Source organism: Coregonus clupeaformis, chromosome 17, assembly GCF_020615455.1.
Source record: "Coregonus clupeaformis isolate EN_2021a chromosome 17, ASM2061545v1, whole genome shotgun sequence".
Lineage (NCBI taxonomy): Eukaryota > Metazoa > Chordata > Actinopteri > Salmoniformes > Salmonidae > Coregonus > Coregonus clupeaformis.
Genome location: NC_059208.1, coordinates 16,700,341 through 16,725,586, shown reverse-complemented (window position 1 = coordinate 16,725,586; position 25,246 = coordinate 16,700,341).

Below are 25,246 nucleotides of genomic sequence, written 5' to 3'. Positions count from 1 at the left end.
CCACTGGAGGGTGTTTAGATAGGACATTACAGACCACTGGAGGGTGCTTTAGATAGGGCAATACAGACCACTGGAGGGTTTTTAGATAGGGCATTACAGACCACTGGAGGGTATTGAGATAGGGCATTACAGACCACTGGAGGGTCTTTAGATAAGCATTACAGACCGCTGGAGGGTCTTTAGATAGGGCATTACAGACCACTGGAGGGTCTTTAGATAGGGCATTACAGACCACTGGAGGGTGATTAGATAGGGCATTACAGACCACTGGAGGGTCGTTTAGATAGGGCATTACAGACTACTGGAGGGTGATTAGATAGGGCAATACAGACCACTGGAGGGTGATTAGATAAGGCATTACAGACCACTGGAGGGTGTTTAGATAGGGCAATACAGACCACTGGAGGGTCTTTAGATAGGGCATTACAGACCACTGGAGGGTATTGAGATAGGGCATTACAGACCACTGGAGGGTGATTAGATAGGACATTACAGACCACTGGAGGGTGTTTAGATAGGGCAATACAGACCACTGGAGGGTTTTTAGATAGGGCATTACAGACCACTGGAGGGTATTGAGATAGGGCATTACAGACCACTGGAGGGTCTTTAGATAATGCATTACAGACCACTGGAGGGTCTTTAGATAGGGCATTACAGACCACTGGATGTGTTTAGATAGGGCAATACAGACCACTGGAGGGTCTTTAGATAGGGCATTACAGACCACTGGAAGGTATTTAGGGCATTACAGACCACTGGAGGGTCTTTAGATAGGGCATTACAGACCACTGGAAGGTATTTAGGGCATTACAGACCACTAGAGGGTCTTTAGATAGGGAATTACAGACCACTGGAGGGTCTTTAGATAGGGCAATACAGACCACTGGAAGGTCTTTAGATTGGGCATTACAGACCAATGAAGGGTCTTTAAAAAGGGCATTAGAGACCACTGGAGCGTCTTTAGATAGGCCATTACAGACCACTGGAGCGTCTTTAGATAGGCAATTACAGACCACTGGAGGGTGTTTAGATAGGGCAATACAGACCACAAGAGGGTCTTTAGATATGGCATTACAGACCATTGGAGGGTCTTTAGATAGGGCATTACAGACCACTGGAAGGTATTTAGGGCATTACAGACAACTAGAGGGTCTTTAGATAGGGAATTACAGACCACTGGAGGGTCTTTAGATAGGGCAATACAGACAACTGGAAGGTCTTTAGATAGGGCATTACAGACCAATGGAGGGTGATTAGATAGGCAATTACAGACCACTGGAGGGTGTTTAGATAGGACATTACAGACCACTGGATGGTATTTAAATAGGGCAATCAAGACCAATGGAGGGTCTTTAGATAGGGCATTACAGACCACTGGAGGGTCTTTAGATAGGGCATTACAGACCAATGGAGGGTTTTTAGGTAGTTTATTACAGACCACTGGAGGGTATTTAGATAGGGCATTACAGACCACTGGAGAGTCTTTAGATAGGGCATTACAGACCAATGGAGGGTCTTTAGGTAGTTATTTACAGACTACTGGAGGGCATTTAGATAGGGCATTACAGACCACTGGAGGGTCTTTAGATAAGGCAATACAGACCACTGGAGGTTTTTAGATAGGGCATTACAGACTACTGAAGGGTCTTTATATAGGGCATTACAGACCACTGGAGGTTCTTTAGATACGGCAAAACACACCACTGGAGGGTCTTTATATAGGGCATTACAGACCACTGGAGGGTCATTAGATAGGGCATTACAGACCACTGAAAGGGTATTTAGGGCATTACAGACCACTAGAGGGTCATTAGATAGAGCATTACAGACCACTGGAGGGTCTTTAGATAGAGCATTACAGACCACTGGAGGGTATTTAGGGAATTACAGACCAATAGAGGGTCATTAGATAGGGCATTACAGACAACTGGAAGGTATTTAGGGCATTACAGACCACTAGAGGGTCTTTAGATAGGGCATTACAGACCAATGGAGGGTGATTAGATAGGCAATTACAGACCACTGGAGGGTGTTTAGATAGGGCAATACAGACCACTGGAGGGTCTTTAGATAGGACATTACAGACCACTGGATGGTATTTAAATAGGGCAATCAAGACCAATGGAGGGTCTTTAGATAGGGCATTACAGACCACTGGAGGGTATTTAGATAGGGCATTACAGACCAATGGAGGGTTTTTAGGTAGTTTATTACAGACCACTAGAGGGTCTTTAGATAGGGCATTACAGACCACTGGAGGGTCTTTAGATAGGGCATTACAGACCAATGGAGGGTCTTTAGGTAGTTTATTACAGACCACTAGAGGGTCTTTAGATAGGGCATTACAGACCACTGGAGGGTCTTTAGATAGGGCATTACAGACCAATGGAGGGTTTTTAGGTAGTTTATTACAGACCACTAGAGGGTCTTTAGATAGGGCATTACAGACCACTGGAGGGTCTTTAGATAGGGCATTACAGACCAATGGAGGGTCTTTAGGTAGTTATTTACAGACTACTGGAGGGCATTTAGATAGGGCATTACAGACCACTGGAGGGTCTTTAGATAGGGCATTACAGACAACTGGAGGGTCTTTAGATAGGGCATTACAGACCACTAGAGGGTCTTTAGATAGGGAATTACAGACCATTGGAGGGTCTTTAGATAGGGCATTACAGACCACTGGAAGGTATTTAGGGCATTACAGACCACTGGAGGGTCATTAGATAGGGCATTACAGACCACTGAAAGGGTATTTAGGGCATTACAGACCACTAGAGGGTCATTAGATAGGGCATTACAGACCACTGGAGGGTCTTTAGATAGAGCATTACAGACCACTGGAGGGTATTTAGGGAATTACAGACCAATAGAGGGTCATTAGATAGGGCATTACAGACAACTGGATGGTATTTAGGGCATTACAGACCACTAGAGGGTCTTTAGATAGGGCATTACAGACCACTGGTGGGTCTTTAGATAGGACAATACAGACCACTGGAGGGTCTTTAGATAGGGCATTACAGACCACTGGAGGGTGATTAGATAGGGCATTACAGACCACTGGAAGGTCTTTAGATAGGGCATTACAGACCAATGGAGGGTCTTTATGAAGGGCATTAGAGACCACTGGAGCGTCTTTAGATAGGCCATTACAGACCACTGGAGGGTCTTTAGATAGGGCATTACAGACAACTGGAGGGTCTTTAGATAGGGCAATACAGACCACTGGAGGATTTTAGATAGGGCATTACAGACTACTGAAGGGTCTTTATATAGGGCATTACAGACCACTGGAGGTTCTTTAGATACGGCAAAAAACACACCACTGGAGGGTCTTTATATAGGGCATTACAGACCACTGGAGGGTCATTAGATAGGGCAATACAGAACACTGGAGGGTCTTTAGATAGGGCATTACAGACCACTGGAGGGTCTTTAGATAGGTCATTACAGACCACTGGAGGGTCTTTAGATAGGGCATTACAGACCACTGGAGGGTATTTAGGGCATTACAGACCACTGGAGGGTCTTTAGACAGGGCAATACAGACCACTGGAGGGTCTTTAGATAGGGCATTACAGACCACTGGAGGGTCTTTTGATAGGGCAATACAGACCACTGGAGGGTCTTTAGATAGGGCATTACAGACCACTGGAGGGTATTTAGGGCATTACAGACCACTTGAGGGTATTTAGATAGGGCATTACAGACCACTGGAGGGTCTTTAGGTTATTACAAACCACTGGAGGGTCTTTACATAGGTCTTTACAGACCACTGGAGGGTATTTAGGGCATTACAGACTACTGGAGTGTGTTTAGATAGGGCATTACAGACCACTGGAGGGTCTTTAGATAGGGCATTACAGACCACTCGAGGGTGTTTAGATATGTCATTACAGACCACTGGAGGGTCTTTAGATAGGGCAATACAGACCACTGGAGGTTTTTAGATAGGGCATTACAGACTACTGAAGGGTCTTTATATAGGGCATTACAGACCACTGGAGGTTCTTTAGATACGGCAAAACACACCACTGGAGGGTCTTTATATAGGGCATTACAGACCACTGGAGGGTCTTTAGATAGGGCATTACAGACCACTGAAAGGGTATTTAGGGCATTACAGACCACTAGAGAGTCATTACATAGGGCATTACAGACCACTGGAGGGTCTTTAGATAGATTATTACAGACCACTGGAGGGTATTTAGGGAATTACAGACCACTAGAGGGTCATTAGATAGGGCATTACAGACCACTGGAGGGTCTTTAGATAGAGCATTACAGACCACTGGAGGGTATTTAGGGAATTACAGACCACTAGAGGGTCATTAGATAGGGCATTACAGACAACTGGAAGGTATTTAGGGCATTACAGACCACTGGTGGGTCTTTAGATAGGACAATACAGACCACTGGAGGGTCTTTAGATAGGGCAATACAGACCACTGGAGGGTGATTAGATAAGGCATTACAGACCACTGGAGGGTGTTTAGATAGGGCAATACAGACCACTGGAGGGTATTGAGATAGGGCATTACAGACCACTGGAGGGTCTTTAGATAGGGCATTACAGACCACTGGAAGGTATTTAGGGCATTACAGACCACTAGAGGGTCTTTAGATAGGGAATTACAGACCACTGGAGGGTCTTTAGATAGGGCAATACAGACCACTGGAAGGTCTTTAGATAGGGCATTACAGACCAATGAAGGGTCTTTAAAAAGGGCATTAGAGACCACTGGAGCGTCTTTAGATAGGCCATTACAGACCACTGGAGCGTCTTTAGATAGGCAATTACAGACCACTGGAGGGTGTTTAGATAGGGCAATACAGACCACAAGAGGGTCTTTAGATATGGCATTACAGACCATTGGAGGGTCTTTAGATAGGGCATTACAGACCACTGGAGGGTCATTAGATAGGACATTACAGACCACTGAAAGGGTATTTAGGGCATTACAGACAACTGGAGGGTCTTTAGATAGAGCATTACAGACCACTGGAGGGTATTTAGGGAATTACAGACCAATAGGGGGTCATTAGATAGGGCATTACAGACCACTGGAGGGTCTTTAGATAATGCATTACAGACCGCTGGAGGGTCTTTAGATATTGCATTACAGAATACTGGAGGGTCTTTAGATAGGGCATTACAGACCACTGGATGTGTTTAGATAGGGCAATACAGACCACTGGAGGGTGATTAGATAGGGCATTACAGACCACTGGAAGGTCTTTAGATAGGGCATTACAGACCAATGGAGGGTCTTTATGAAGGGCATTAGAGACCACTGGAGCGTCTTTAGATAGGCCATTACAGACCACTGGAGGGTCTTTAGATAGGGCATTACAGACAACTGGAGGGTCTTTAGATAGGGCAATACAGACCACTGGAGGATTTTAGATAGGGCATTACAGACTACTGAAGGGTCTTTATATAGGGCATTACAGACCACTGGAGGTTCTTTAGATACGGCAAAAAACACACCACTGGAGGGTCTTTATATAGGGCATTACAGACCACTGGAGGGTCATTAGATAGGGCAATACAGAACACTGGAGGGTCTTTAGATAGGGCATTACAGACCACTCGAGGGTGTTTAGATAGGTCATTACAGACCACTGGAGGGTCTTTAGATAGGGCATTACAGACCACTGGAGGGTATTTAGGGCATTACAGACCACTGGAGGGTCTTTAGACAGGGCAATACAGACCACTGGAGGGTCTTTAGATAGGGCATTACAGACCACTGGAGGGTCTTTTGATAGGGCAATACAGACCACTGGAGGGTCTTTAGATAGGGCATTACAGACCACTGGAGGGTATTTAGGGCATTACAGACCACTTGAGGGTATTTAGATAGGGCATTACAGACCACTGGAGGGTCTTTAGGATTACAAACCACTGGAGGGTCTTTACATAGGTCTTTACAGACCACTGGAGGGTATTTAGGGCATTACAGACTACTGGAGTGTGTTTAGATAGGGCATTACAGACCACTGGAGGGTCTTTAGATAGGGCATTACAGACCACTCGAGGGTGTTTAGATATGTCATTACAGACCACTGGAGGGTCTTTAGATAGGGCAATACAGACCACTGGAGGTTTTTAGATAGGGCATTACAGACTACTGAAGGGTCTTTATATAGGGCATTACAGACCACTGGAGGTTCTTTAGATACGGCAAAACACACCACTGGAGGGTCTTTATATAGGGCATTACAGACCACTGGAGGGTCTTTAGATAGGGCATTACAGACCGCTGAAAGGGTATTTAGGGCATTACAGACCACTAGAGAGTCATTACATAGGGCATTACAGACCACTGGAGGGTCTTTAGATAGAGTATTACAGACCACTGGAGGGTATTTAGGGAATTACAGACCACTAGAGGGTCATTAGATAGGGCATTACAGACCACTGGAGGGTCTTTAGATAGAGCATTACAGACCACTGGAGGGTATTTAGGGAATTACAGACCACTAGAGGGTCATTAGATAGGGCATTACAGACAACTGGAAGGTATTTAGGGCATTACAGACCACTGGTGGGTCTTTAGATAGGACAATACAGACCACTGGTGTTACGGTCCGGCGCTGTTGGTCCTGTTCCTGCTGGGTTTCCTTTCCCTTTTTCCCTGTGTGTGTTGTTTGTGTCTGTCTCCCCCTGCTGTGCAGTCCAGAGGATCTAGGTCAGGGGGCGTGGCCATTCTCTCACAAGATCAGTTACATCCAGCTGCAGCTCGTTGTCAACAATCAGCCAGCAGTTATCTACCCGGCTGGACACCTCTCCAGCGCCAGTTCGTTCCTACACTACCTGTGATCCCGTCTGTTCCTGCTGCCTGCCTACCACCATTCCCACGCCCCGCAACCTGCTCATCTGTTGTCTGATATCCTCGTCATCCAGCTCTCCGGACTACTGGCTCTCCCCCCACTCAGCTCCTACCCGGTCTGAAGCTATTCCACCCTGAACTGTTTCTCTCTGCCAATTCACGCTGAATAAACAACATCCTAATTCACCCTCTGTTGTCTGTGTGTCCGTCTCTGCACCTGAGTCCCCCACCAAGCCCTAATAGAACGAACTGGCCAAACATGGACTCAGCAGTGATGCCACATGAAACAACGGGGTGATGGCGTACAGCGCGCCCTCCATTCACAGGGAATGGTATTGGGACAACACGACCAACTCATCCGGACTCTTGTGGATAACAACCAGCAGTTGTTGGATCAAGTATCTCATCTCACCTCTCAGGTAGCTAACCTGGTAACACTCACTACCCTTCCTCCCTCTGCTTCTCCTCCGCCTGTTCCTCCTACAGTGGCTCCAGGCTCGGCTTCCGCTCCTGCCCTTCGGGAACCCCCTACAACCTCACCCGAACCTTTCACCGGGGACCTGAACAAATGCCGTGGTTTCCTGCTTCAGTGCCGCTTGGTGTTCCAACAGAAGCCCCTGTCTTTCTCCACGGAATCCTCAAAGGTACATTACGCACTGGGGTTAATGAGGGGCAAAAGCTTTGATTTGGGCAGAAGCGGCTTGTTCTACTCAGCAGATTGCCAGCCTGTCGTTTGACGATTTTTCCTCTCAATTGAAAGTTGTGTTTGATCACCCGGACCATGCGGGACCGCCACAAAGAGACTTGGCAAGCTACGACAGGGCACGGGTAGCGTGGCTGAATACGCCATTGATTTTTGGACCTTGGCAGCCGATTCCAAGTGGAATGACGAAGCTCTTCAGGGAGCGTTTGTGAACGGTCTAAGTGACACGATTAAGAATGAACTAGCTGTTCGTGATGAGCCTGCTAACCTTCATGTTCCTCGTTTCCCCTTGCTACACGAATAGACAACAGGCTACGGAGAGGAGACAGGAGAGGGGCGGTCGGGTCCACACCGCAGGCGGGGCCCCCTCGCTTTCTGCAGCACGAGCTACACCACCACTCGGACACCGCCCACACACCGCAGCGGATCCCTCCACGGAACTAGACGAGCCCATGCAGCTGGGCCGTGCTGCCTGTCCCCTGCCGAAAAGGAACGGGCGTATGCGGGCTGGTGAGTGCATGTACTGTGGGGACCGCACTCATTTCCTGGTTAACTGTCCGGTTCGCCCAAAAGGCCAAGCTCGCAGGTAAAAGTGGGCGTACTTGCGAGTGCTACACCTGACTCAATGCCCACAGCACCCCGTCTAGTTATCCCAGCTACAGTCCAGTTCAGGAGTCTATCTCTCCCACTAGCTGCTCTAATCGACTCTGGTGCTGAGGATAGTTTCCCTTGACGTCAACCTGGTCACTCAGGCTGAGATCCCTGTTAAGCCTCTGCCTAAGCCTATAACAGTTACCGCTATTGACGAGCCATCAGTTTGCCAACATCACCCACCAAACTGTCCCGCTTTCTCTCATGCTGTCCGGCAATCACAAAGAAACCATCCAGTTTAAAGTAGTCTCCTCCTCGGCCTCCCCCTTATCCTCGGTTTCCCTTGGCTTAGCCCTTCACAACCCCCATATTGACTGGCAAAACCACAAGATACACAGTTGGAGCACTCACTGCCATTCTGTTTGCCTGGGGTCGGCTATTCCGCCCTCGGTCGGCTCCCCCTGCTTCCCCTGTCAAAACCCCAGACCTCTCTTCAGTCCCTGAGGAGTACCTGGACCTGGCCGAGGTATTCAGTAAGTCCAAGGCACTTTCATTACCACCTCAGGCCATACGATTGCGCTATTGAGTTACTGCCTGGAGCCCCTTTGCCGTCCAGTCGGCTTTTCAATCTGTCCCGTCCTGAGAGAAGCTATGGAAACCTACAGGGCGACTCCCTAACCTCTGGCATCATTCGTCCCCTCATCTTCCGCTGTTGGAGCTGGGTTCTTTTTGTTGAGAAGAAGGACAAAACATTACGCCCTGCATTGACTACAGAGGACTAAATAACATCACAGTCAGAAATACATACCCCTGCCTCTCATCAACTCAGCATTTGAACCCCTTCATGGTGCCACCGTGTTTACCAAACTCGACCTACGTAACGCTTTTACCACCTCGTTAGGATCAGGCCGGGAGACGAATGGAAGACTGGGTTCAATCACCCTCTCGGACACTTTGAATACCTAGTCATGCCATTCGGTCTCACTAACGCCCCAGCAGTGTTTCAGGCCATGGTTAACGATGTGTTGAGGGATTTTCTACACCGTTTTGTGTTTGTCTATTTGGATGACATTCTAATATTCTCTAAGTCACAGGATGAACACGTCTCCCACGTCCGTCTGGTTCTCCAACGCCTCATGGAAAACAAACTGTATGTGAAAGCAGAAAAATGTGAGTTCCACCGGCAGTCCGTCCCCTTTTTTGGGCTTTATTATCGAGCGGGGACAAGTGTCACCAGACCCTGACAAGATCAGAGCGGTTGTGGAGTGGCCCACACTCCACGTCTCGGGAAGCAGCTACAACGCTTCCTGGGCTTCGCCAACTTCTACGCCGCTTCATCAGGGGTTTCAGCGAGTGGTTGCCCCCTGACCAAGCTTACCTCCCCTAAGGTGCCATTCCTGTGGACGCCTGAGGCCGAGTCAGCCGTGAGTACATTGAAGGAACTGTTCACCACCTCACCTGTTCTTATTCATCCAGACACTAGTTTGCAGTTTATTGTGGAAGTGGACGCCTCTGATTCGGGGGTGGGGGGCTGTCCTGTCACAACGTTCCCCCACGGACCAGAAGCTCCATCCTGTGGCCTTTTTCTCCAGGAGATTGACCCCTGCTGAGAAGAACTACGACGTGGGTAACCGGGAGTTGCTTGCTGTCAAGTTGGCGTTGGAGGAGTGGAGGCACTGGCTAGACGGAGCAGAGCAACCCTTCATAGTCTGGACAGACCACAAGAACCTGGCTTACATCCAGTCGTCCAAGAGGCTGAACTCCCGTCCAGGCCAGATGGGCTCTGTTCTTCAGCAGGTTCAAGTTTATTTTAACATATCGTCCTGGCACACGTAATGTCAAGCCTGATGCTCTCTCTCGCCAGTTTACAGACAATGAAGACTCCAGCAATCCTGAATCTGTTCTGCCCGCTTCCTGTGTGGTGGCGGTTCACTGGGAAATCGAGTCCCTCGTCCGATCGGCACAAGAGTTGGAACCTGGACCGCCGATGGCCCCCCGACCTTCTCTATGTTCCCGCAGCCGTGCGGCCGCAAGTGCTCAACTGGATCCACACCTCACGCTTCTCCTGCCACCCTGGTATGAACCGATACACTGTCGCTACTGAAGAGGCACTTTTGGTGGCCATCCGCCGAGGCTGACGTCCGGGGAGTACGTGGCGGCCTGTTCCATCTGTGCCCAAAATAAGGCTTCCCACAGGGCTCCTTCGGGCCTGCTGCGGCCTCTCCCAGTCCCGAGTCGGCCCTTGGTCTCACGTGGGCTTGGACTTCGTCACTGGACTTCCTATGTCTGAGGGTAATGACACCATACTTCACCATCGTGGACAGATTCTCTAAATCTGCCCATTTTGTTGCATTACCAAAATTACCATCTGCCAGTGAGACAGCCGACCTCTTTGTCCTACATGTATTCCGTCCCCATGGAATACCTGTGGACATAGTGTCCGATAGAGGCCCACGTTCATTTCTCGGGTATGGAAGGAGTTTTGTTCGGCTCTGGGTGCCACTGTCAGTCTCTCATCAGGTTTCCATCCCCAGTCCAATGGCCAGACTGAGAGGACCAATCAGGACTTGGAGGCTGCTCTACGCTGTGTGACATCCCAGAACCCGTCCACCTGGGCCAAACATCTCCCGTGGGTCGAATATGCCCACAATTCCCTCACCTCATCTGCCACCGGCCTCTCACCTTTTGAGGCGGCTTTGGGGTACCAACCGCCATTGTTCCCGTCTCAGGAAAGGGAGTTAGCCGTCCCGTCAGTTCAGGATAACCTTCGTCGCTGCCGCAAGGTGTGGGTGGACACCCGTGAGGCTCTTCTACGGACAGCAGAGCGTAACAAGAGGGTGGCGGACAGGCACAGGGTAGTCGCTCCCCAGTTCCAGCCTGGTCAGCGAGTCTGGCTCTCCTCCAGCAACATCCCCTGCGCACTGACTCCCGTAAGCTGTCGCCCCGGTATTTGGGTCCTTTCGAGATCGACTCCATCATCAACCCCTTCGGCTGTTCGGTTGAAGCTTCCCAGGCCATGAGAGTCCATCCTACATTTCACGTGTCCCAGCTGAAGCTGGTCTCCTCCAGCCCTTTGTGTCCGCCTGTGGATCCCCCTCCGCCACCGCATGTGGCCAGACGACCATCCAGCCTACACGGTGCGGGAGACTGCTGGACGTCCGGAGGCGTGGTAGAGGGTTTCCAGTACCTGGTGGACTGGGAGGGATACGGTCCCGAGAGAGGTCCTGGATTCCCCGACGATTTATACTGGATCCGCAGCTGGTGGCTGACTTCCATAGAGACCACCCTGACAAGCCGGGTGGTCGCCGGGTGGCGCCCGTTGAGGGGGTACTGTTACGGTCCCGGCGCTGTTGGTCCTGTTCCTGCTGGGTTTCCTTTCCCTTTTTTCCCCTGTGTGTGTTGTTTGTGTCTGTCCCCCTGCTGTGCAGTCCAGAGGATCTAGGTCAGGGGCGTGGCCATTCTCTCACAAGATCAGTTACATCCAGCTGCAGCTCGTTGTCAACAATCAGCCAGCAGTTATCTACCCGGGCTGGACACCTCTCCAGCGCCAGTTCGTTCCTACACTACCTGTGATCCCGTCTGTTCCTGCTGCCTGCCTACCTGCCATTCCCACGCCGCAACCTGCTCATCTGTTGTCTGATATCCTCGTCATCCAGCTCTCCGGACTACTGGTTCTCCCCCCCACTCAGCTCCTACCCCGGTCTGAAGCTATCCCACCCTGAACTGTTTCTCTCTGCCAATTCACGCTGAATAAACGACATCCTAATTCACCCTCTGTTGTCCGTGTGTCCGTCTCTGCACCTGAGTTCCCCACCAAGCCTAATAACTGGAGGGTCTTTAGATAGGGCAATACAGACCACTGGAGGGTGATTAGATAAGGCATTACAGACCACTGGAGGGTGTTTAGATAGGGCAATACAGACCACTAGAGGGTATTGAGATAGGGCATTACAGACCACTGGAGGGTCTTTAGATAGGGCATTACAGACCACTGGAAGGTATTTAGGGCATTACAGACCACTAGAGGGTCTTTAGATAGGGAATTACAGACCACTGGAGGGTCTTTAGATAGGGCAATACAGACCACTGGAAGGTCTTTAGATAGGGCATTACAGACCAATGAAGGGTCTTTAAAAAGGGCATTAGAGACCACTGGAGCGTCTTTAGATAGGCCATTACAGACCACTGGAGCGTCTTTAGATAGGCAATTACAGACCACTGGAGGGTGTTTAGATAGGGCAATACAGACCACAAGAGGGTCTTTAGATATGGCATTACAGACCATTGGAGGGTCTTTAGATAGGGCTTTACAGACCACTGGAGGGTCATTAGATAGGACATTACAGACCACTGAAAGGGTATTTAGGGTATTACAGACAACTGGAGGGTCTTTAGATAGAGCATTACAGACCACTGGAGGGTATTTAGGGAATTACAGACCAATAGGGGGTCATTAGATAGGGCATTACAGACCACTGGAGGGTCTTTAGATAATGCATTACAGACCGCTGGAGGGTCTTTAGATATTGCATTACAGAATACTGGAGGGTCTTTAGATAGGGCATTACAGACCACTGGATGTGTTTGGATAGGGCAATACAGACCACTGGAGGGTCTTTAGATAGGGCATTACAGACCACTGGAAGGTATTTAGGGCATTACAGACCACTAGAGGGTCTTTAGATATGGCATTACAGACCACTGGAGGGTCTTTAGATAGGGCATCACAGACCACTGGAAGGTATTTAGGGCATTACAGACCACTAGAGGGTCTTTAGATAGGGAACTACAGACCACTGGAGGGTCTTTAGATAGGGCAATACAGACCACTGGAAGTTCTTTAGATAGGGCATTACAGACCAATGGAGGGTCTTTATAAAGGGCATTAGAGACCACTGGAGCGTCTTTAGATAGGCCATTACAGACCACTGGAGGGTGATTAGATAGGCAATTACAGACCACTGGAGGGTGTTTAGATAGGGCAATACAGACCACAAGAGGGTCTTTAGATATGGCATTACAATCCATCGGAGGGTCTTTAGATAGGGCATTACAGACCACTGGAAGGTATTTAGGGCATTACAGACAACTAGAGTGTCTTTAGATAGGGAATTACAGACCACTGGAGGGTCTTTAGATAGGGCAATACAGACCACTGGAAGGTCTTTAGATAGGGCATTACAGACCAATGGAGGGTGATTAGATAGGCAATTACAGACCACTGGAGGGTGTTTAGATAGGGCAATACAGACCACTGGAGGGTCTTTAGATAGGACATTACAGACCACTGGATTGTATTTAAATAGGGCAATCAATACCAATGGAGGGTCTTTAGATAGGGCATTACAGACCACTGGAGGGTCTTTAGATAGGGCATTACAGACCAATGGAGGGTTTTTAGGTAGTTTATTACAGACCACTGGAGGGTATTTAGATAGGGCATTACAGACCACTGGAGGGTCTTTAGATAGGGCATTACAGACCAATGGAGGGTTTTTAGGTAGTTTATTACAGACCACTGGAGGGTCTTTAGATAGGGCAATACAGACCACTGGAGGTTTTTAGATAGGGCATTACAGACTACTGAAGGGTCTTTATATAGGGCATTACAGACCACTGGAGGGTCTTTAGATAGGGCATTACAGACAACTGGAAGGTATTTAGGGCATTACAGACCACTAGAGGGTCTTTAGATAGGGCATTACAGACCACTGGTGGGTCTTTAGATAGGACAATACAGACCACTGGAGGGTCTTTAGATAGGGCATTACAGACCACTGGAGGGTGATTAGATAGGGCATTACAGACAACTGGAGGGTGTTTAGATAGGGCAATACAGACCACTGGAGGGTGATTAGATAGGGCATTACAGAATACTGGAGGGTATTTAGATAGGGCAATACAGACCACTGGAGGGTCTTTAGATAGGGCATTACAGACCACTGGAGGGTATTGAGATAGGGCATTACAGACCACTGGAGGGTCTTTAGATAATGCATTACAGACCGCTGGAGGGTCTTTAGATATTGCATTACAGAATACTGGAGGGTCTTTAGATAGGGCATTACAGACCACTGGATGTGTTTAGATAGGGCAATACAGACCACTGGAGGGTCTTTAGATAGGGCATTACAGACCACTGGAAGGTATTTAGGGCATTACAGACCACTAGAGGGTCTTTAGATATGGCATTACAGACCACTGGAGGGTCTTTAGATAGGGCATTACAGACCACTGGAAGGTATTTAGGGCATTACAGACCACTAGAGAGTCTTTAGATAGGAAATTACAGACCACTGGATGGTCTTTAGATAGGGCAATACAGACCACTGGAAGGTCTTTAGATAGGGCATTACAGACCAATGGAGGGTCTTTATAAAGGGCATTAGAGACCACTGGAGTGTCTTTAGATAGGCCATTACAGACCACTGGAGGGTGATTAGATAGGCAATTACAGACCACTGGAGGGTGTTTAGATAGGGCAATACAGACCACAAGAGGGTCTTTAGATATGGCATTACAGACCACTGGAAGGTATTTAGGGCATTACAGACCACTAGAGGGTCTTTAGATAGGGAATTACAGACCACAGGAGGGTCTTTAGATAGGGCAATACAGACCACTGGAAGGTCTTTAGATAGGGCATTACAGACCAATGGAGGGTGATTAGATAGGCAATTACAGACCACTGGAGGGTGTTTAGATAGGGCAATACAGACCACTGGAGGGTCTTTAGATAGGACATTACAGACCACTGGATTGTATTTAAATAGGGCAATCAATACCAATGGAGGGTCTTTAGATAGGGCATTACAGACCACTGGAGGGTCTTTAGATAGGGCATTACAGACCAATGGAGGGTTTTTAGGTAGTTTATTACAGACCACTGGAGGGTGTTTAGATAGGGCATTACAGACCACTGGAGGGTCTTTAGATAGGGCATTACAGACCAATGGAGGGTCTTTAGGTAGTTATTTACAGACCACTGGAGGGCATTTAGATACGGCAAAACACACCACTGGAGGGTCTTTAGATAGGGCATTACAGACCACTGGAGGGTTTTTAGGTAGGCATTACAGACCACTGGAGGGTCTTTAGATAGGGCATTACAGACCACTGGAGGGTCTTTTAGATAGGGCATTACAGACTACTGAAGGGTCTTTATATAGGGCATTACAGACCACTGGAGGGTCTTTAGATAGGGCATTACAGACCACTGGAAGGGTATTTAGATGGCATTACAGACCACTAGAGGGTATTTAGGGCATTACAGACCACTGGAGGGTCTTTAGATAGGGCATTACAAACCACTGGAGTGTATTTAGGGGAATTACAGACCACTGGAGGGTCATTTAGGGCATTACAGACCACTGGAAGGGTATTTAGAGTCATTACAGACCACTGGAGGGTCTTTAGATAGGGCATTACAGACCACTGGGGGTCTTTAGATAGGCATTACAGACCACTGGAGGGTCTTTATATAGGGCATTACAGACCACTGGAGGGTCTTTAGATAGGGCATTACAGACCACTGGAAGGGTCTTTAGATAGGGCATTACAGACCACTGGAGGGTCTTTATAAAGGGCATTAGAGACCACTGGAGCGTCTTTAGATAGGCCATTACAGACCACTGGAGGGTCTTTAGATAGGGCATTACAGACAACTGGAGGGTCTTTAGATAGGGCATTACAGACCACTGGAGGGTCTTTATATAGGGCATTACAGACCACTGGAGGTTCTTTAGATACGGCAATACAGACCACTGGAGGGTCTTTATATAGGGCATTACAGACCACTGGAGGGTCTTTAGATAGGGCAATACAGACCACTGGAGGGTCTTTAGATAGGGCATTACAGACCACTCGGAGGGTCTTTAGATAGGCCATTACAGACCACTGGAGGGTCTTTAGATAGGGCATTACAGACCACTGGAGGGTCTTTAGATAGGGCATTACAGACCACTGGAGGGTCTTTAGACAGGGCAATACAGACCACTGGAGGGTCTTTAGATAGGGCATTACAGACCACTGGAGGGTCTTTGATAGGGCAATACAGACCACTGGAGGGTCTTTAGATAGGGCATTACAGACCACTGGAGGGTATTTAGGGCATTACAGACCACTTGAGGGTATTTAGATAGGGCATTACAGACCACTGGAGGGTCTTTAGGTTCATTACAGACCACTGGAGGGTCTTTAGATAGGGCTTACAGACCACTGGAGGGTATTTAGATGGCATTACAGACCACTGGAGTGTATTTAGATAGGGCATTACAGACCACTGGAGGGTCTTTAGATAGGGCATTACAGACCACTGGAGGGTCTTTAGATATGTCATTACAGACCACTGGAGGGTCTTTAGATAGGGCATTACAGACCACTGGAAGGTCTTTAGATAGGGCATTACAGACCACTAGAGGGTCTTTAGATAGGGCATTACAGACCACTGGAGGGTCTTTAGATAGGGACATTACAGACCACTGGAGGGTCTTTAGATAGGGCATTACAGACCACTGGAGGGTGTTTAGATAGGGCATTACAGACCACTGGAGGGTGTTTAGATAGGGCAATACAGACCACTGGAGGGTGTTTAGATAGGGCAATACAGACCACTGGAGGGTGTTTAGATAAGGCATTACAGACCACTGGAGGGTCTTTAGATAGGGCAATACAGACCACTGGAGGGTCTTTAGATAGGCATTACAGACCACTGGAGGGTATTTAGATAGGGCATTACAGACCACTGGAGGGTCTTTAGATAGGGCATTACAGACCGCTGGAGGGTCTTTAGATAGGGCATTACAGACCACTGGAGGGTCTTTAGATAGGGCATTACAGTTCACTGGAGGGTCTTTAGATAGGGCATTACAGACCACTGGAGGGTCTTTAGATAGGGCATTACAGACCACTGGAGGGTCTTTAGATAGGGCATTACAGACCAATGGAGGGTCTTTAGATAGGGCATTACAGACCAATGGAGGGTCTTTAGATAGGGCCATTACAGACCACTGGAGGGTCTTTAGATCGGGCATTACAGACCACTGGAGGGTGTTTAGATAGGGCATTACAGACCACTAGAGGGTGTTTAGATATGGCATTACAGACCACTGGAGGGTGTTTAGATAGGGCATTACAGACCACTGGAGGGTATTTAGATAGGGCATTACAGACCACTGGAGGTTTTTAGATAGGGCATTACAGACTACTGGAGGGTGTTTAGATAGGGCATTACAGACCACTGGAGGGTCTTTAGATAGGGCATTACAGACCACTGGAGGGTCTTTAGATAGGGCTATTACAGACCACTGGAGGGCTTTAGATAGGGCATTACAGACCACTGGAGGGTCTTTAGATAGGGCATTACAGACCACTGGAGGGTCTTTAGATAGGGCAATTACAGACCACTGGAGGGTTTTTAGATAGGGCATTACAGACCACTGAAGGGTCTTTAGATAGGGCATTACAGACCATTGGAGGGTCTTTAGATAGGGCATTACAGACCAATGGAGGGTCTTTATTAGGTTGTTATTACAGACCACTGGGGGGTAATTAGATAGGGCATTACAAACCACTGGATGGTCTTTAGATAGGGCATTACAGACCAATGGAGGGTCTTTAGGTAGTTTATTACAGACCACTGGAGGGTGTTTAGATAGGGCATTACAGACCACTGGAGGGTCTTTAGATAGTTTATTACAGACCACTGGGGCGTCTTTAGATAGGGCATTACAGACTACTGGAGGGTCTTTAGATAGGGCATTACCGACCACTGGAGGGTATTTAGGGCATTACAGACCACAGGAGGGTGTTTTGATAGGGCATTACAGATCACTGGAGGGTCTTTAGATAGGTCATTACAGACCACTGGAGGGTCTTTAGATAGGGCAATACAGACCACTGGAGGTATTTAGATAGGGCATTACAGACCACTGGAGGTTCTTTAGATACTGCAAAACACACCACTGGAGAGTCTTTATATAGGGCATTACAGACCACTGGCGGGTCTTTAGATAAGGCATTACAGACCACTGGAGGGTATTTAGGGCATTACAGACCACTAGAGGGTCTTTAGATAGGGCATTATAAACCACTGGAGGGTGTTTAGATAGGGCATTACAGACCACTGGAGGATCGTTAGATAGGCCATTACAGACCACTGGAGGGTGTTTAGATAGGCAATTATAGACCACTGGATGGTCTTTATATAGAGCATTAGAGACCACTGGAGGGTCTTTAGATACGGCAAAACACACCACTGGAGGGTCTTTATATAGGGCATTACATACCACTGGAGGGTATTTAGATAGTGCAATAAAGACCACTGGAGGGCCTTTAGATAGGTTATTACAGACCACTGGAGGGTCTTTAGATAATGCATTACAGACCGCTGGAGGGTCTTTGATATTGCATTACAGACCACTGGAGGGTCTTTAGATAGGGCATTACAGACCACTGGGTGTGTTTAGATAGGGCAATACAGACCACTGGAGGGTCTTTAGATAGGGCATTACAGACCACTGGAAGGTATTTAGGGCATTACAGACCACTAGAGGGTCTTTAGATAGGGAATTACAGACCAATGGAGGGTCTTTAGATAGGGCAATAAAGACCACTGGAAGGTCTTTAGATAGGGCATTACAGACCAATGGAGGGTCTTTATAAAGGGCATTAGAGACCACTGGAGCGTCTTTATATAGGCCATTACAGACCACTGGAGGGTGATTAGATAGGCAATTACAGACCACTGGAGGGTGTTTAGATAGGGCAATACCGACAACTGGAGGGTCTTTAGATAGGACATTACAGACCACTGGATGGTATTTAAATAGGGCAATCAAGACCACTGGAGGGTTTTTAGATAGTTTATTACAGACCACTGGAGGGTATTTAGATAGGCCATTACAGACCACTGTAGGTTATTTAGATAGGGCATTACAGACCAATGGAGGGTCTTGAGGTAGTTATTTATAGACCACTGGAGGGCATTTAGATAGGGTATTACAGACCACAGGAGGGTCTTTAGATAGGGCATTACAGACCACTGGAGGGTCTTTAGATAGGGCATTACAGACCACTGGAGGGTCTTTAGATAGGCCAATAACAGACCACTGTAGGGTCTTTAGATAGGGAAATACAGACCACTGGAGGTATTTAGATAGGGCATTACAGACCACTGAAGGGTCTTTATATAGGGCATTAGAGACCACTGGAGGGTCTTTAGATACTGCAAAACACACCACTGGAGGGTCTTTATATAGGGCATTACATACCACTGGAGGGTCTTTAGATAGGGCAATACAGACCACTGGAGGCTCTTTAGATAGGGCAATAAAGACTACTGGAGGGCCTTTAGATAGGGCATTACAGACCACTGGAGGGTCTTTAGATAGGGCATTGCAGACCAATAGAGGGTCTTTAGATATGGCATTACAGACCACTAGAGGGTCTTTAGATAGGGCATTACAGACCACTGGAGGGTATTTAGGGCATTACAGACCACTGGAGGGTCTTTAGATAGGGCATTACAGACCACTGGAGGGTGTTTAGATAGGACATTACAGACCCCTGGAGGGTCTTTAGATAGGCCATTACAGACCACTGGAGGGTGTATAGATAGGCAATTATAGACCACTGGAGGGTGTTTTGATAGGGCATTACAGACCACTGGAGGGTCTTTAGATAGGACATTACAGACCACTGGAGGGTATTTAGATAGGGCAATACAGACCACTGGAAGGTCTTTAGATAGGGCATTACAGACCAATGGAGGGTATTTAGGGCATTACAGACCACTAAGGGGGTGTTTAGATAGGGCATTACAGACCACTAGAGGGTCTTTAGATAGTTCATTACAGACCACTGGAGGGTCTTTAGATAGGGCATTACAGACCACTGGAGGTATTTAGATAGGGCATTACAGACCACTGAAGGGTCTTTATATAGGGCATTAGAGACCACTGGAGGGTCTTTAGATATTGCAAAACACACCACTGGAGGGTCTTTATATAGGTCATTACATACCACTGGAGGGTCTTTAGATAGGGCAATACAGACCACTGGAGGGTCTTTAGATAGGGCAATAAAGACCACTGGAGGGCCTTTAGATAGGGCATTACAGACCACTGGATGGTCTTTAGATAGGGCATTGCAGACCACTAGAGGGTCTTTAGATATGGCGTACAGACCACTGGAGGGTGTTTAGATAGGGCAATACCGACAACTGGAGGGTCTTTAGATAGGACATTACAGACCACTGGAGGTATTTAAATAGGGCAATCACAGACCACTGGAGGGTTTTTAGATAGTTTATTACAGACCACTGGAGGGTATTTAGATAGGCCATTACAGACCACTGTAGGTTATTTAGATAGGGCATTACAGACCAATGGAGGGTCTTGAGGTAGTTATTTATAGACCACTGGAGGGCATTTAGATAGGGTATTACAGACCACAGGAGGGTCTTTAGATAGGGCATTACAGACCACTGGAGGGTCTTTAGATAGGGCATTACAGACCACTGGAGGGTGTTTAGATAGGCCAATAACAGACCACTGTAGGGTCTTTAGATAGGAAATACAGACCACTGGAGGTATTTAGATAGGGCATTACAGACCACTGAAGGGTCTTTATATAGGGCATTACAGACCACTGGAGGGTCTTTAGATACTGCAATACACACCACTGGAGGGTCTTTAGATAGGGCATTACAGACCACTGGAGGGTCTTTAGATAGGGCAATACAGACCACTGGAGGCTCTTTAGATAGGGCAATAAAGACTACTGGAGGGCCTTTAGATAGGGCATTACAGACCACTGGAGGGTCTTTAGATAGGGCATTGCAGACCAATAGAGGGTCTTTAGATATGGCATTACAGACCACTAGAGGGTCTTTAGATAGGGCATTACAGACCACTGGAGGGTATTTAGGGCATTACAGACCACTGGAGGGTCTTTAGATAGGGCATTACAGACCACTGGAGGGTCTTTAGATAGGACATTACAGACCCCTGGAGGGTCTTTAGATAGGCCATTACAGACCACTGGAGGGTGTATAGATAGGCAATTACAGACCACTGGAGGGTGTTTTGATAGGGCATTACAGACCACTGGAGGGTCTTTAGATAGGACATTACAGACCACTGGAGGGTATTTAGATAGGGCAATACAGACCACTGGAGGGTCTTTAGATAGGGCATTACAGACCAATGGAGGGTATTTAGAGGCATTACAGACCACTGGAGGGTGTTTAGATAGGGCATTACAGACCACTAGAGGGTCTTTAGATAGTTCATTACAGACCACTGGAGGGTCTTTAGATAGGGCATTACAGACCACTGGAGGGTTTTTAGATAGTTTATTACAGACCACTGGAGGGTATTTAGATAGGCCATTACAGACCACTGGAGGTTATTTAGATAGGGCATTACAGACCAATGGAGGGTCTTGAGGTAGTTATTTATAGACCACTGGAGGGCATTTAGATAGGGCATTACAGACCACAGGAGGGTCTTTAGATAGGGCATTACAGACCACTGGAGGGTCTTTAGATAGGGCATTACAGACCACTGGAGGGTCTTTAGATAGGCCAATAACAGACCACTGTAGGGTCTTTAGATAGGAAATTACAGACCACTGGAGGTATTTAGATAGGGCATTACAGACCACTGAAGGGTCTTTATATAGGGCATTACAGACCACTGGAGGGTCTTTAGATACTGCAAAACACACCACTGGAGGGTCTTTATATAGGGCATTACATACCACTGGAGGGTCTTTAGATAGGGCAATACAGACCACTGGAGGCTCTTTAGATAGGGCAATAAAGACTACTGGAGGGCCTTTAGATAGGGCATTACAGACCACTGGAGGGTCTTTAGATAGGGCATTACAGACCACTGGAGGGTCTTTAGATAGGGCATTGCAGACCAATAGAGGGTCTTTAGATAGGGTATTACAGACCACTGGAGGGTATTTAGGGCATTACAGACCACTGGAGGGTCTTTAGATAGGGCATTACAGAACACTGGAGGGTGTTTAGATAGGACATAACAGACCCCTGGAGGGTCTTTAGATAGGCCATTACAGACCACTGGAGGGTCTTTAGATAGGCAATTACAGACCACTGGAGGGTGTTTAGATAGGGCAATACAGACCACTGGAGGGTCTTTAGATAGGACATTACAGACCACTGGAGGGTATTTAGATAGGGCAATACAGACCACTGGAAGGTCTTTAGATAGGGCATTACAGACCAATGGAGGGTATTTAGGGCATTACAGACCACTAAGGGGGTGTTTAGATAGGGCATTACAGACCACTAGAGGGTCTTTAGATAGTTCATTACAGACCACTGGAGGGTCTTTAGATAGGGAATTACAGACCACTGGAGGGTGTTTAGATAGGGCAATACAGACCACTGGAGGTATTTAGATAGGGCATTACAGACCACTGGAGGGTCTTTAGATATGGCAATACACACCACTGGAGGGTCTTTATATAGGCATTACAGACCACTGGAGGGTCTTTAGATAGGGCAATACAGACCACTGGAGGGTCTTTAGATAGGGCAATAAAGACCACTGGAGGGCCTTTAGATAGGGCATTACAGACCACTGGATGGTCTTTAGATAGGGCATTGCAGACCACTAGAGGGTCTTTAGATATGGCGTACAGACCACTGGAGGGTGTTTAGATAGGGCATTACAGACAACTGGAGGGTCTTTAGATAGGACATTACAGACCACTGGAGGGTCTTTAGATAGGGCAATCAAGACCACTGGAGGGTTTTTAGATAGTTTATTACAGACCACTGGAGGGTATTTAGATAGGCCATTACAGACCACTGTAGGTTATTTAGATAGGGCATTACAGACCAATGGAGGGTCTTGAGGTAGTTATTTACAGACCACTGGAGGGCATTTAGATAGGGTATTACAGACCACAGGAGGGTCTTTAGATAGGGCATTACAGACCACTGGAGGGTCTTTAGATAGGGCATTACAGACCACTGGAGGGTCTTTAGATAGGCCAATAACAGACCACTGTAGGGTCTTTAGATAGGGAAATACAGACCACTGGAGGTATTTAGATAGGGCATTACAGACCACTGAAGGGTCTTTATATAGGGCATTAGAGACCACTGGAGGGTCTTTAGATACTGCAAAACACACCACTGGAGGGTCTTTATATAGGGCATTACATACCACTGGAGGGTCTTTAGATAGGGCAATACAGACCACTGGAGGCTCTTTAGATAGGGCAATAAAGACTACTGGAGGGCCTTTAGATAGGGCATTACAGACCACTGGAGGGTCTTTAGATAGGGCATTGCAGACCAATAGAGGGTCTTTAGATATGGCATTACAGACCACTAGAGGGTCTTTAGATAGGGCATTACAGACCACTGGAGGGTATTTAGGGCATTACAGACCACTGGAGGGTCTTTAGATAGGGCATTACAGACCACTGGAGGGTGTTTAGATAGGACATTACAGACCCCTGGAGGGTCTTTAGATAGGCCATTACAGACCACTGGAGGGTGTATAGATAGGCAATTATAGACCACTGGAGGGTGTTTTGATAGGGCATTACAGACCACTGGAGGGTCTTTAGATAGGACATTACAGACCACTGGAGGGTATTTAGATAGGCAATACAGACCACTGGAAGGTCTTTAGATAGGGCATTACAGACCAATGGAGGGTATTTAGGGCATTACAGACCACTAAGGGGGTGTTTAGATAGGGCATTACAGACCACTAGAGGGTCTTTAGATAGTTCATTACAGACCACTGGAGGGTCTTTAGATAGGGCATTACAGACCACTGGAGGTATTTAGATAGGGCATTACAGACCACTGAAGGGTCTTTATATAGGGCATTAGAGACCACTGGAGGGTCTTTAGATATGGCAAAACACACCACTGGAGGGTCTTTATATAGGTCATTACATACCACTGGAGGGTCTTTAGATAGGGCAATACAGACCACTGGAGGGTCTTTAGATAGGGCAATAAAGACCACTGGAGGGCCTTTAGATAGGGCATTACAGACCACTGGATGGTCTTTAGATAGGGCATTGCAGACCACTAGAGGGTCTTTAGATATGGCGTACAGACCACTGGAGGGTCTTTAGATAGGGCATTACAGACCACTGGAGGGTGTTTAGATAGGCAATTATAGACCACTGGAGGGTCTTTTGATAGGGCATTACAGACCACTGGAGGGTCTTTAGATAGGGCATTACAGACCACTGGAGGGTCTTCAATTAGGGCAATACAGACCACTGGAGGGTATTTAGATAGGACATTACAGACCACTGGAGGGTATTAGATAGGGCAATCAAGACCACTGGAGGGTCTTTAGATAGGGCATTACAGACCACTGGAGGGTCTTTAGATAGGCCATTACAGACCACTGGAGGGTGTTTAGATAGGCAATTATAGACCACTGGAGGGTCTTTTGATAGGGCATTACAGACCACTGGAGGGTCTTTAGATAGGGCATTACAGACCACTGGAGGGTCTTCAATTAGGGCAATACAGACCACTGGAGGGTATTTAGATAGGACATTACAGACCACTGGAGGGTATTTAGATAGGGCAATCAAGACCACTGGAGGGTCTTTAGATAGGGCATTACAGACCACTGGAAGGTCTTTAGATAGGGCATTACAGACCAATGGAGGGTCTTTAGGTAGTTTATTACAGACCACTGGCGGGTTTTTAGATAGGGCATTACAGACCACTGGAGGGTATTTAGATCGGGCATTACAGACTACTGGAGGGTGTTTAGGGCATTACAGACCACTGGAGGGTGTGTAGATAGGGCATTACTGATCACTGGAGGGTGTTTAGATAGGTCACTACAGAGCACTGGAGGGTCTTTAGATACGGCAATACAGACCACTGGAGGTATTTAGATAGGGCATTACAGACTACTGAAGGGTCTTTATATAGGGCATTACAGACCACTGGACTGTCTTTAGATAGGCCATTACAGACCACTGGAGGGTGTTTAGATAGGCAATTATAGACCACTGGAGGGTCTTTAGATAGGGCATTACAGACCACTGGAGGGTCTTTAGATAGGGCATTACAGACCACTGGAGG